The sequence below is a fragment of the Pelobates fuscus genome, chromosome 6 (genome assembly GCF_036172605.1).
Source record: "Pelobates fuscus isolate aPelFus1 chromosome 6, aPelFus1.pri, whole genome shotgun sequence".
NCBI classification, from domain to species: domain Eukaryota; kingdom Metazoa; phylum Chordata; class Amphibia; order Anura; family Pelobatidae; genus Pelobates; species Pelobates fuscus.
In genome coordinates this window covers 220,181,767-220,196,044 of record NC_086322.1, presented here as the reverse complement: position 1 = coordinate 220,196,044, position 14,278 = coordinate 220,181,767, and the positions used below count along the sequence as shown (strand labels likewise).

General features: G+C 45.0%; 1 protein-coding gene across 4 annotated transcripts in view; it reads left to right on the top strand.

The window, feature by feature from the left end:
• WDFY3 (WD repeat and FYVE domain containing 3) overlaps positions 1-14,278 on the top strand; it is a 297,453-nt gene that overhangs the window by 105,598 nt on the left and 177,577 nt on the right. The gene's annotated exons all lie outside the window — the stretch shown is intronic.

Here is a 14,278-nt window from a genome sequence, read left to right as displayed (position 1 = left end):
CAATTGTATAGCCACGGTAAAGACGATGTCGACGTGTGGGTGACGTAATGCCAAAGAGACACACGCACGTTTTGGGGTCAAGGGCTAGGTACAGCCAATCGGATCTGCAAGAGGGTTATTTAAACTCACTTATTCCTTAGCTCATTGTCCTGTCGTGGTTTCCCTTAGATGGTTATCCGAGAGTGTTGCTTATCGTGTTTTTCTGTTTTTTTAATTTGACTTCGTTTTGACTTCCCTGATTTCTGGTACCCTTGACTTTTGGCTTTTCCTTGTTACTGTGTCTCGTTCTGTGTCCCTGACCTCGGCTAGTTTTCTGACTATTCTTGGGTACGTTAAGTCCGGCCATTCTTTTTTTTTTTAATTCTTTATTTTTGAAGTGCGCACAGTGATAACAGTTGCTAATGAGGTACCCCAAAGGCAATCCTCTAGCACGTTAGGCACATTTGTACATAGGGGTAGACATGAGACCTTGCACACAATTGTTTTTTTTTTAAGTAAGGAGATAAACAGAATAATGAACTTTGCTTAGTGAGATTGCAAGACACAACAAAGAAAAACAACGTTTTGGTTTTTACATAGTGGGTTAATATGCTGTGTCAGATGCTAGGCAAAAAAATCTTAAATGATTCTTATTCTAAATGAAGCGGACAGGTTACATATCGAGCAACTTAGCTTAAGACTCCGCTGGAAGTTAAATCTGAAGCGGGGTGTTCCTATCCCTGATTAATTCACGTAAGTTGATTTACCAGGAGCTCCCTGTGGAGTTTAACAATAATCTGCCGTGTCTGGTTAGTTAGTGGCGATTAGGTGATTCGAGACATAAACATTTATGCATTTCAAGGCTGAACTATGAAAAACAATCTATGCTGGAATAATGCATGTAATAGCTGTCAGCTAGGGTATGTGTCTTAAGAATATATAAGCAGCTAGAAACATAACTATAAAACATAGATGTTCACCCCACAGTCACAGTTGGAGTAGTGGCATGATGCTGGTCCCGGAAGGGTAGCCAATACCCCGCTGAGGTGGCTCAGAGTCCATCCGTGGAAGTCATAGCATGGGTAATACCAGGTTAGGAAAGTAAAGAGGGTCCATTCGGAGGGTCATCTGCTCGACAGAAGTGGGTCGGTATGGGCCTTTAGCTAAGACGGATGGTGTGAAATGCTTATCAAGGGGTTTGGGTGGTCAGCGAAAAATGGCAGTCCTGCCCGCCTATGTGAGTCTCCTATGGGGAAGCTGCACAGTCAAGCAGGCTAGCGTGCAATCAGGTGTGGGTATCTGGCTGCACATTTACCCTAGGGAGAGTCCCCCTCTCGCGTTACCGTTCAGCCGATGCCTCGTGTGGGCAGAGCACAAGCCTGCGCCGTGCGCTGGAGGCTCTCGTTCCGCGTTCCGAGTGTGCAGAGGAGTGGAGTGGCGGTGAGGGTCACAGGTTCGCCTGGTGAGTGTCTTGAGGTCCCGGCAGTGGATTGCGCAAGTCGGTGCGGTCGCTTGCTGTTGCCGGCTCGATGTGGCAGTGTAATGGTTTCTGCTAATGTGGGCTTGGCCATCCGCCCTCCCCTTGGTCCGTCTGGGCGAGCTTTGCTCCTCTTGAGTCCGTGTTGGACTACAGCTTTTCGGTGAGGTTGCCTTTGGTGTGGATTCTTGGGGGTCCGCTTAGCTTTGCGGGCTCTGTGCGGTCTGGGTTTGGTCACAGCTTTGCTCCTTTCGGGTGCAGTTGGGCCAGGCCCTTTCTTATGAGTGGCCATTTTGAGGGTGAGGGGTGTCCCATCCATCTCAGTGCTCCTTCGTTTTGGCCTCTGTAGTATAACACCAGGTGAGGCTTCCGCTTGCGGGGACCGCAGGAGGGTTTCCAGCTGTCTCCATAGTGCCTGGAATATAAGGTCATACCGGCGCTCAGTTTCCTTTCTGATCAGATATGTGGCAGTGGTGCGTGGGCCGGCCGCCATTTTGCCGCCCTCGTATGCAGCCTCCGGACTCTGTAGTCCTGTCGCTTGGGTCTTGTGTGACCGGTTAAGCTTGGGGGGTAGGACCGGGATATCCCCCACCGGTCCAAAGGGGGGGGAGCGTGGGCTCTGAGTCTGTCTCCCCTCTGATCCTGGCAGCAGGAGAGCGGCCGCCTCTCCTGCTTCCGCCATGCCAGTAGGCCTCACCAGTGTGGACGGCGGTCGTCGGGTCGGTTGTCGCTTGGAATGTACCGTTTTGTGTGTCCCGACGTCCCCCATCGCTTGGTGGCTCTTAGCTGGCGTTTGGGTGCCGTTTCAGTATGGGTATCACGCTTTTTAAAATTCTGCTCGCAGGAGCTGTTAAGAATTGCTGCCGCTCAGCTCTGCGGTTCGGCCCCGCCCCCCATGATGGGGTAATTTTCATCAGCTGTCATACTGTCTCAAAGTATACAAAGCTATTTGAGCACCTGTACCTCAAAAACGAAGGGCATATCAAGGGACTTCCAGATCTTATCTTTGCACTGTACTTCTAAAAGGTTGCCTACCCCTGTTCTGGTTCAGAACCAGGGCCGGACTGGCCCACCGGGATACCGTTAAATTTCCCGGTGGGCCGCAGCAAGCTGGGGCCGGGCAGACTGCAGAGAGACCTGTAAGTCCGGCCATTCTAAGGCGCGGTAAGACTTTACCCTTAGTTCTAGGGTGTGGTACTATTCTGCATGCTGGATCAATATAATCCTGACAGCAGGGAACACTGTTTCAGTGCTCTCTACGGGGTCCTAATGCAATGATAATAGCACAAAGTTGTCTAATGATGCACTCTTGCTATATTTGTTGGTAGTTCCCTGGTGTAATTAAAAGCAGGACACCCGGGAACAAAGTTGGGATGGCAGAACTGGACCCGAAAATTTGAACTGTCCTGCTGAAATCGGGATGGTTGGGAGGCCTGCTAGTATAGATCTTAATCAAAATAAATATAAAACCATTTTGATTTCATACAGTCAAATCTACTCAGATTTTTTTATTTTTTTTTATTATTATTATATCTGTTTTTTGAGAAATTGGCAATATTTGAAACTTTGTTCCAATGTGTTTGTAGAAGACACTTCATTATATAATTGTTAAACTTTTGTTACGTTGTCCATTAAATACTGAGTTGACTGGCGCAGAATAGAGCAATTAACATAGTCTATAATCAGATTAAGTGTAATTATACTAGACCTTAATAAAATAACAGCCTTTCTTTCAACAAATATGTCACATAAAGCTTTTCCAGGCTATGTGAGACTAAAAATATAGCTCAGACCATTTGCTGCCACCCACTCCTTGTCTTTACAAATGGTGTTTTAAGCATAATAATTAATTCTTCCTGTTACTTGATAATCTTTTAAAAGTACTATAATTTTGAGTCTATATGCTTATGCTGTTGTGTTTTCTTTCCATTAAAAATCTTTACAATTGCTGCTATCTTCTTGTGAAAGCAAAGTATTTTCCATTTTAGTCTTAAATGATCACTTTAGTGTCAGGGAAACAATATAGTGCCCTGAGGGTGTCCCCACCCTCAGGTTTCCCCTCCCATGGCGCAGAAGGTGTTAAAACCCTTTCAGCAGTTTACCTTATTTCAGCGCCGGGCTCCCTCGGCGCTGGTGACCTCTCCTCCCCCGTCCGACGTCAGCGGAGCCGAATGCGCATGCGCGCAAGTGCCGCGCGCATTCAAAGTGTCCATAGGAATGCATTTCTCAATGCTTTCCTATGGACGCTCTTCGCGATGGAGGAATATGCCTCCAGCGTCGCAGATGCGCCTGTAGTGGCTGTCCAGAAGACAACCACTAGAGGCTGGCTTAACCCCAAATGTAAACGTAGTTTCTCTGAAACTGCTATGTTTGCATCTGGAGGGTTAAAACCTGAGAGACCTGGCACCCAGACCACTTCATTGAGCTGAAGTGGTCTGGGTGACTGTAGTGTCCCTCCCTTTAACATAAGATACATTGATCTTTGATAGACATCTGATACAAATAATTCCAGCATGTATAAGGCTAATATTACCCCCGACTTGTTTTCCCCTAAATGAGGTGACTTGAGTGCATGAAAAAGATCAAAATGAGTAGTTTGTATTATAATTTCAATCCTCAAATGTCCATTTCATCTTTGTAGGGCATATCGAATATACCTTGAGAAAGACTCTTCATCCTTAATGCTTTGGAAGAATCAAGACTGCCTTTAATACTGTTACCAAGTGTTTAACTTAAGGAGGCGTTTAGGCTGGATCTTGCATAGCCACCTGCAGCTCTGCCAAGGATGATTTTCCATTGCCACACAGCACCCATAGAATCCCCCATACATGTTACTTTAGACATTTTTGAGGAATACACCCTGTCAGAGCTCTCTGACATCCTGGCAGCCTTAACCAATTTTCTCCTATCTCACACAAGCCTGCCCTCTTGTCCACCCAATTCCCTTCTAGCTTGGACATAGTGGTTAGAGCCTAGTCCATCCTTGCATAAAATATCTTAGTTTACTTAAACCTGATCTTACATAATAGGAGCTCTGCCATTTTTTGAATCTTCGAGCCATTTAAAGCTCCTTTCTTGCAAACCTTTAACCTGTTATGGAGCCACCATACTTATCAGTGCTGTATTTGTATGCAGCGTTTCACTCTCCATATGCACAGTTTTGCCATCCTTACAAAGTTCTTTGGTGTGTACAGCAGATGCTTGAGAACTGACTGTGGTACCTGCTTTCACTAGGATATAATATTAATCTCCAAGCTATTTTGCTTACTAAATATGATTTTATTCCTTACAGTAAGTAATAGAAAAGTCTGTTATGGGATTTCCACATTTTACTTTTAACATTGTAGTATAATAAGGCCAGCCTATTGTGAATGTTGTGAAATATAAAATGCTAGTGAACATGTTTATCTATATTTTGAGTATATTTCATTAAGTGTCTTGTCTTAAGAGAGATTGCTCTGAAGGGACAGTGGGTCCAATCAAGATAACCTTTTGTTGTCACGGTATATTGGTACAGAGGGAGGTGGTAACTAGTGTAAGGAATCACTTTGTTGCTTTGTAGTTCTATCCCAGTGACCTGTTCTGTATTCCCATTGGTGAATGTTTTGTGCAATGTTTATTTTACTATATGCTGTGATCTTTGTAAGCTGGATCTGGATACAATAAACGGAGTCGGAGTCCGAGTTCTAGTTGTTGCCAAGAAAGAAGCTGGTGTTGTCTCTTCCTTGAGGTCTCACAAGATATGGCTCTTCATTGTCCTCTATAGAGTAATTACTAATAAGAGTATTGCCAGAAGACTGGATGGATAAAATACCATATAGAAATCAGATATCAGCTCAGTATATCCTGGATACACTACCAATGAAGAGTCCTAGCGTTTAGTGCTGCAAGTTATGTAAAAGAATACCCACGGACGATATATTAAGGCTGTATCATCACACAGTCAATAAATGACCCCTTCATATTCTGTACTAATTTCATAGGGCCTGAACTTCCAAGATAGAATTTTCTTTCTGTAAAATACCCAGATGTTTGTACTTGCATCCATGCTCCTGAAATGGAAACCTGTACATTTATTTGCAAGTTAGGGATTTAATGATGGCTTTTGTCTCATACGTATGAACAAATATTCTTGCCAAATGTATTATTTATTTAACTGTTTGGGATTTGTTTGGCTTTTGAAATATGACCTAACTATCTTCTGTCATTGAAAGGCGATGACAAACAAATCACTGTAAGCGATCAATTCTCTGTTACAGGAAAGTGGTCTGGTTTTGTTTTTTTTCTGTTTTTTTTAGGTGTCTTTGAAGTCATGCTCACATTGAGGAATATCTATTATTTTATTTTATGGGCCATAACACATGAATCATGAAAAGTACTTTTTCATGTAGACATCTATGAGACATACATTGTCCATGGTAGTGTGCGATGTGAACCTACTCGGAATACATCACATCGGTTAAATTGGGAGTAGATGTGTATTTTATCCCATTGCATAAATAAATGACTTAATTTAGGACATTATAATCTTCAGAACCACTTTCAGTTCCAGCTGTGTAAATGCTGCCTTTTATGAGAAAAGGCAGTTTTTACAATGCTAAGTCCAAGGGCTAATGGCGAGTGAAAATGTTGAACCCTGAAGAGAAAAATAAAAATGATATAAACATTAATACACTTTTTGGATTGTGTGTCCATGTACCATGTCAAATAAACAGTTTTTTTGTTTTGTTTTTTTAAATACAATCAGATTGTACTATTTTTTCCTGTTTATATTCTGTCATACTTCCATGTAAGAAGTGGCAGTCATCTGTTGGCTATTTTTCCTTTCTTGTTTTATGTAAGGCTAAAATCTTTACTTTACTCAAGGGTAGGTATGCTTTATGACATATTTATCTGTTCTTCACTTTAACCCCTTAAGGACACATGACATGTGTGACATGTCATGATTCCCTTTTATTCCAGAAGTTTGGGGTTAAATACAGATTTAAAAGACAAAGCCATAAATAAAATTGGATCATCCTGGTTTTTCACTTGGTCATTGGTTACTGTCTTTTATTGTGGATAATGAATTGCTATCACATGTTCTTTCATGTTTGAAGGTTTCCTGTAGACCGAATCCTTTTAAAGTAAAAAAAAAAAAAAAAGAGGAATACCAGAGATTGACACAAGACATTGTTTCTGTTCAACCAGAGAACACCGGGATTAATAATTGTTTTACCTAAACCACAGTACCTCTGCTTATGCATGAATACTCTTCAGAAAGTTCAAAGTCATCACCTATACCTATGTCTTCTGTGATGTCTCAATTCTTTAATCTTTCTTGTTTTCCATAGACACACTTTCTCCTATCTATTGGCATAGGACACGTCTGCGTGATACTCTTGTAAAACTGTGTTTTGTTTGTCACACACACAGTTCACAGAGCAATCTGCAGGCAAGTCCACAAATTCGAACCTTCTACGGTGTGTAAATCCTATGTGCTACTTTTTTAAGCAAAGTATTATTTAACTTGAATGTGTCCTGATTCTGTTGGGTACACTGTTGAAAGAGCTACAGTTTTTCTCCAAGTTGCGATATTGAGTTAAAACCTGATAAATTAACATGCATATTTTAAATGTTAAAGTATTCCATCATCCTCGATGTTACTATTAAAAATGCTACTGGAATGGAAGCAAACAAAGTCTTTCTCTGTTCAAACCTTACTGGGTTCATCATTCTGAGATTTATTAGATGTGACAGCATCATTTTCTTTTTGTGGCTGTACTGAGGAACACTCAGCATGGATATCAATGTGGTATAATAGATTTGTTTACATTTCCCAATTGTCTTTATATTCATAACCTTGACACCTTTTAGAGATGAGAGCTTATTATCTGTTAAAGCCCCTGCCTGTTTAGGTGTTGCTCTTTCTCCTTCAAGTAAAATAAAAATAAAGAAGATTTACTCTCCTTCTATTCCACGACTATTCTACTCTACGCCCCTTCTCCCATGGTGGAGTACGTCTGTGATGATGGTCTCCAATCTAATGCTTACCCATAGGGGCTACTGTGCACACCTTGCAATCTCTGTGCTGCACCAATTAGTATCCCCTCATATGGATGCATTCTCACAATCCCCAAAGATTGGAGGACTGCAATAGAGACTTTCTAGTTGCTGTCTGAGTGACCGCCACTAGCGATGTCCTTACAGCTTTATGTTAACACTGCCTTGTAACAGATTAGGGACATCAAGGACAGTGTGTTTAAGCGCCTGAAACCGTACCGTGTAGTATGTGTTGGTTCACAATGTCCCTTTAATAAAAAATAAATAAATTACAATGGAGAAAGTGAACTTGGGTCTTAAAATGAAATATGTAACTAGTGTGGCTACATTTTATTCAAAGGCCCCACAATGTCCCTTTAATAAAAAATAAATAAATTACAATGGAGAAAGTGAACTTGGGTCTTAAAATGAAATATGTAACTAGTGTGGCTACATTTTATTCAAAGGCCCCAAAACACAGAGCTAAAATACTGCTTAAAAACAGAGTTTTGCATAATGGCGTGATGAGTTGCCAGCTATTTTTAAATGCCTATGATTGTATATGCATGAACTATGTAATCGAGGAAGCAATTGCTGTACCCAAGCCGCCACCAAAGGATATAGCATCAGAATCCGCAGGTTCAAACCATGTATGATTTTATTGTACAATGGCTTACAGCCAGAAAAGTATTGTCCATTGTGGGGGTGGCGCCTGGGAAATAGTAGCAGTAAGCATTATGTTGTGTTTTGTCCAATGCATGCTACTTAATACTGGCACAAGTTCCCAAATTATCAGGTTTGAGAGACACTGTCATTTCATAAAAATTGAGAGGTGAGCTCAACAGTTACCTCTCCTCTTCCTTTAGTATATTTTTGTGGCATAGTATAATATTGTTAATCTAATCCAGATTTAATCTCTACTAGACTATGTACATGTATTATAATATACCGTTGCCGCTATTTTTTACTTGTATAGTTACTCCAGCCTCCGTGACCATTTTGGCTTTTTCAATTGGTCATGGAGCGAGCAATCGGTTTGTGCAGTTTTTCTGCTTCAAATGCTGTTTATACAGAGAAATCTGCACTTTTGTGTTGGTGTCTAGTTACAAAACACATGATTTAGGCAGCCCAGATTTCTTTTTAATCTGAGTCCTATGTAAAAATTACATTTGTTGACCGCATGTACTGCACAATGGCGGTGGACATAGTCCGTTTTATTAGGGACAAATAATGATCTATATAGCATAAGACTATTATTAAAATAAAGTGAAAGAGGGGAACTGGGGGCACACCGGGAAAATGCTTTTTTTTCAGTGACGGTGCTGCTGTAGAGACCAAAATTGCTACAATATACAGATTAAGGAACAATTCACACTCAAAAAAATACAGTTTTCAATTTTATCAAAACTTCCTAAAATAATCTAAACTCAGGAAACAAATATGGGGATTCAGTTCCACCATATGGCCATATTGTGTTAAGCCCACCACTATACCACAGTACCCCAATATCGATGGTTCCTACACTAATTCCAATGTGAGAGAAAAATTAAATAGTGCTAGTGCTAAATGAGTTAAAGTGTATGTAAATAATCTGTTGTAAGAATTGTGAATTCTGGTGCTTGCTTACAAGTCCCTACATAATGCTGCTCCAACCTACCTATCCTCCCTAATACACAAGTATGTCCCATCGAAGCCCCTTCGCTCTGCCAAAGACCTACGTATATCCTCTGTCCGTACTCCCACCTCTAACGCTCACCTCCAAGACTTTTCCAGAGCTGCACCTCTTCTGTGGAACTCCCTTCCCTTCTCCATAAAAATTTCACCAAGTCTCCACTCATTCAAAATTTCATTGAAAACTCACTTCTTCAAGAAAGCATATCAATTAAACTGTTAGCAGGTTTTTATTCTCCACCCTCCATGACTCCTCTCCTGCAACTGTCAAAAATGACCTACTGAGCCCTCCGCTTATATTTTTCTAACAACTTATTTCGTACCCCTACTTTTACCCTCTGTGTCACTATACCCCACTCCCTCTAGCATGTAAGCTCATTGAGCAGGGCCCTCCATCTCTCTGTTCCTGTACGTCCAGGGCCGGCGCGTCCATAAGGCGGCACAGGCGGCCGCCTTAGGGCGCCAGAGGAGGGGGGGCGCAAAAATCCGAATCTCCTGCCTCTGGCTGGAGACTCGGATTTGTAATCTCACCTCTCTCCCTGCAGCCAGCACACAGCAGGAGCAGGGCAGTGAAGTCAGCCGTCCTCCTCTGATGATGTCAGAAGGGGGCGGGACTTCTACTGCTCCCAGACTCCCCAGCGGTTCTGACTACAGCTCCAGCCTCCCAGCCGTAACCAGTTGTAAGGTGCTCCCTCCCTCCCTGGCCCAAGGTAAGCTTCTGGGAGGGGGAGGGGGAGGGGAAGAACTTCAAGCATTTTTTTTTTTTTTTTTAAATCAAAACGTTTTTTTTTTCAGCCCCTTTCTACAGCCCCTGCCCCCACTATACACCCCCTGCCCCCACTATACACCCCCTGCCCCCACTATACGGCCCCTGCCCCCACCATACGCCCCCTGCCCCCACCATACGCCCCCTGCCCCCACCATATGCCCCCTGCCCCCACCATACAGCCCCTGCCCCCACCATACTCCCCCTGCCCCCACCATACTCCCCCCTGCCCCCACCATATTCCCCCTGCCCCCACCATACTCCCCCCTGCCCCCACCATACTCCCCCTGCCCCACTATACTCCCCCTGCCCCCACTATACGGCCCCTGCCACCACTATACGGCCCCTGCCACCTCTATAGCCCCTGCCCCCACCCCCACCATACTACCCCTGCCACCTCTATGGCCCCTGCCCCCTCCAAACTGCCCCACCATACTACCCCTGCCCCCTCCAAACTGCCCCACCATACTACCCCTGCCCCCTTTACAGCCCCATCTATAGCCCCTTCCCCACCATAGTGCCCCTGCCCCTCTACTGCCCCATTTGCCCCTCTACAGCACTTATATTTCCCTCTATAGCCCCTGCCCCCACCATACTGCCCCCTTTACAGCCCCTGCCCCCACCATACTGCCCCCTTTACAGCCCCTGCCCCCACTATAGTCCCCCTGCCCCCACTATAGTCCCCCTGCCCCCACCATACTCCCCCTGCCCCCACCATACTGCCCCTGCCCCCACCATACTGCCCCCCGCATACTGCCCCTGCCCCCAGCATACTGCCCCTGCCCCAGCATACTGCCCCTGCCCCACCATACTGCCCCTGCCCCCACCATACTGCCCCTGCCCCCACCATACTGCCCCTGCCCCCACCATACTGCCCCTGCCCCCACCATACTCCCCCTGCCCCACCATACTCCCCCTGCCACCTCTATAGCCACAGCCCCCACCATACTACCCCTGCCACCTCTATAGCCCCTGCCCCACCATACTGCCCCTGCCCCCTCTACAGCCCCTGCCCCTCCAAACTTCCCCACCATACTACCCCTGCCCCCTTTACAGCCCCATAATAGCCCCTGCCCCCTCTACTGCCCCATGTGCCCCTCTACAGCACTTCTATTTCCTTCTTTAGCCCCTGCCCCACCATACTGCCCCCTTTACAGCCCCTCTATAGCCCCCACCCCTCTATGTCCCTCTATAGCCCCTGCCCCACCATACTGCCCCTGCCCCGCCCCTCTACAGCCCCTCTATGCCCCTGCCCCACTATACTGCCCCTGCCCCCTCTATAGCCCCTGCCCCACCATACTACCCCTGCCCCCTCTACAGTCTCTGCCCCACCATACTACCCCTGCCCCTTAACAGCCCCTCTATAGCCCCTGCCCCACCATACTACCCCTGCCCCTTAACAGCCCCTCTATAGCCTCTGCCCCCACTCTACTGCCCCATGTGCCCCTCTCCAGCACTTCTATTTCCCTCTATAGACCCTGCCCCACCATACTGCCCATGTCCCCTCTACGTCCCTCTATAGCCCCTGCCCCACCATACTGCCCCATGTGCCCCTCTACAGCACCTCTATAGCCCCTGCCCCCACCATACTGACCCTGTCCTCCTCTACTGCCCCCTGTGCCACTCTACAGCACCTCTATTTCCCTCCATAACCCCTGCCCCACCATACTGCCCCTCTACAGCTCCTCTATTTCCCTCTACAGCCCCTCTTTCCCTCTAAAGCCTCTACCCCACCATACTGCCCATGCGCCCCCCTCTACAGCCCCTGTCCCCACTATACTGCCCTTGCCCCCCCTCTATTGCTTTTGTGCCCCCCTCTTTATCCCGTGTGCCTCCTCTATTTCCCTCTACAGCCCCTGCCTCTTCCCCCCTTTCACACGCCTCTACTGCCCCTGTCTCCCCCCTCTACTTCCTCTACCCGCCTCAACAGCCCCTGTCCCCCCTCTACTTCCCATTTACCCCCTACCATACTGTCCCTGTGACACCACTTTATTGCCTCAGTGTCCCTCGTTACAGCCCGTGCCCACACCATACTGCCCCTGTGTCCCCCTCTACTGCCCCTGTTTCCCACCATACTGCCAGTTTCCAACCACATTGCTCCTTTGCTCCCACCACAGCCCCTATACTCCCTTCTACAGCCTCTAACTCCCTTACTTCACATCCCTTCCACTCCCTTTTACACCCCATAACTCCAGTACAGCCCCTATTCCCTTACTACAGTCCTTACCCCCACTACAGCCCCTCTCCCCCAATTGCTGCCCATATCCCCCACACTACAGCCCCTGTTCCCACTTGCAGCCATCAACCTACTTCAGTCCCTAACCCCCTACTACAGCCCCAATTCCCCACTACATTTCCTAAGCCCCCAATTACAGCCCCTAACTCTCAACTACAGCCCCTGTCCCTCTACTACAGCCCCTAACTCCTCAATTAGAGCCCCTATTACCCCACTAATTCTCAAGATTAGGTTCTGGATCTGCCCCTGCTCTGTATACCTGTCTGCATGTCTCTGTATGACTATGTCTATGTCTGTCTGTGTATGAAAGTGTATGTATGTCTGTATGTCTCTATATGACTGTGTCTGTGTGTTTCTGAATGTCACTGTATGCCTGTGTCTGTATGTCTCTGTATGACTGTATCCATATGTCTCTGTATGCCTTGTTCTGTATATCTTTCTGTGACTGTCTGTGTATATATGTCCCTGCATGCCTGTGTAAGTATGTCTCTGCATGCCTGTATGTATCTGTATGCCTTGTTCTGTATGTCTCTATATGCCTGCATCTTCATGTCTCTGTATGTCTGTGTTGTATAAATGTGTCTTTATTTATCTATATGCCAGTGTCTGCATGTCTCTGTGTGTGTGTCTGTATGACTGTGTACCTGTATGTGTTGATTGTATGACTGTGTGCCTGTATGACTGTGTTTGTTTGTGTGCCTGTATATTTCTGTGACCATGTGCCTGTATGTGTGTGTAGCTATATATCTATGTCTATATGGCTTGGGAGGGAAAAGTTACACAAAGGAGCCTGAGGGGAAGAGGGACACACAAAAAACAGGCTGAGGGGAGAGACCCACAGAAAAGGGCTGTGGGAAAGAAAGACACACAAAGGGGCTGGGGGGGAAAGGAGATACACATGGGGGTTGTAAGAGACATACAAGGGGGTGTAAGACACACTAAAGGGGGGTACAATACACTACATGGGGATTTCAAAAGGCTGGATATGAGACACCGCTAAAGATATATCTTATTTGTGTGTGTGGGGTGGGGGGGCAAAATTCATCTTCGCCTGTGTAGCCAAAAATCCTTGCACCGGCCCTGTGTACGTCGAGTTGTCTGGTTACAATTAAATGTCTGTTAGTCCACCCTTTGTACAGCGCTACGGAATCTGATGGCGCTATATAAATAATAAAATAATAATAAAAAGCAAAATTCATGTTATTAAAAAAACACAATTCAAAACAATAGTGTCAAAACTAAGCAATTAAAGTGGTTGTGCTTTGATGTATATCAATTTGATAAGCATTGTGAGGATATACATCAAAGCACTATCACTTTAATAATAATTTAATTAAATGAGAGCATCCAGGTTGAGTAAATGTGTTTCTGTTGGATCTCTTAGACGAACTACATTTTGTGTGATTAGTCTTCCCCCGCAAGGAAAAAAAAGTTGAACTGCACCATTATATCTGACCTGTATTTCAAGGGGGTGGGTGTTCTTGGTTTTGTTTTATATTTCTCCCCTAAACTAGCTTTTTAGAGTGCAATTTCTGTAGTTAAGGGAACACAACAGTGTTAGGAATACAAAGCTGTATTCCTAACACTGTAGTGTCCCTCTTTAGAAAGATTAGAGTCTGTATTGACTTATATCTTCCTCTTACCACAGAGACTGTTCAAAGGTGACTTCCCTCAAATACATGGGGCATGCATCTAATTCCATCCAACAATTATTTTCTTTGTTTTTTTGTTTTGTTATTATAAACATATGTATTCTGGGAGTGTGGGGAGGCCCGTGTTTTTGTGCATGGTTTTGCTTAACTATGCTTTTGAAGCAAAGCCTTGCAGGAAGAGACCGGATTGTTTCTATATTTTTATGTGTTTACTTTAGAAATTACAAAGCATTGCTTATCCCAGTCCAGTGCAAGTCATGCTCCGCATAATATAGATAATATCGGAAATCACACTCTCCATCTTTGCATGAAAAATGTATTATCCCTGGAGCCATTGCCAGTCATATACCATATGTCAGCCAAAAAGCACCGGCCACTTTCCCATGATATGCTCTTATGGCAACCTGTGGTAATCCTGACACGTTCACCCATATGATTTTCTTGCATAACCACATGACCTCTGTTACGCAAGTGAT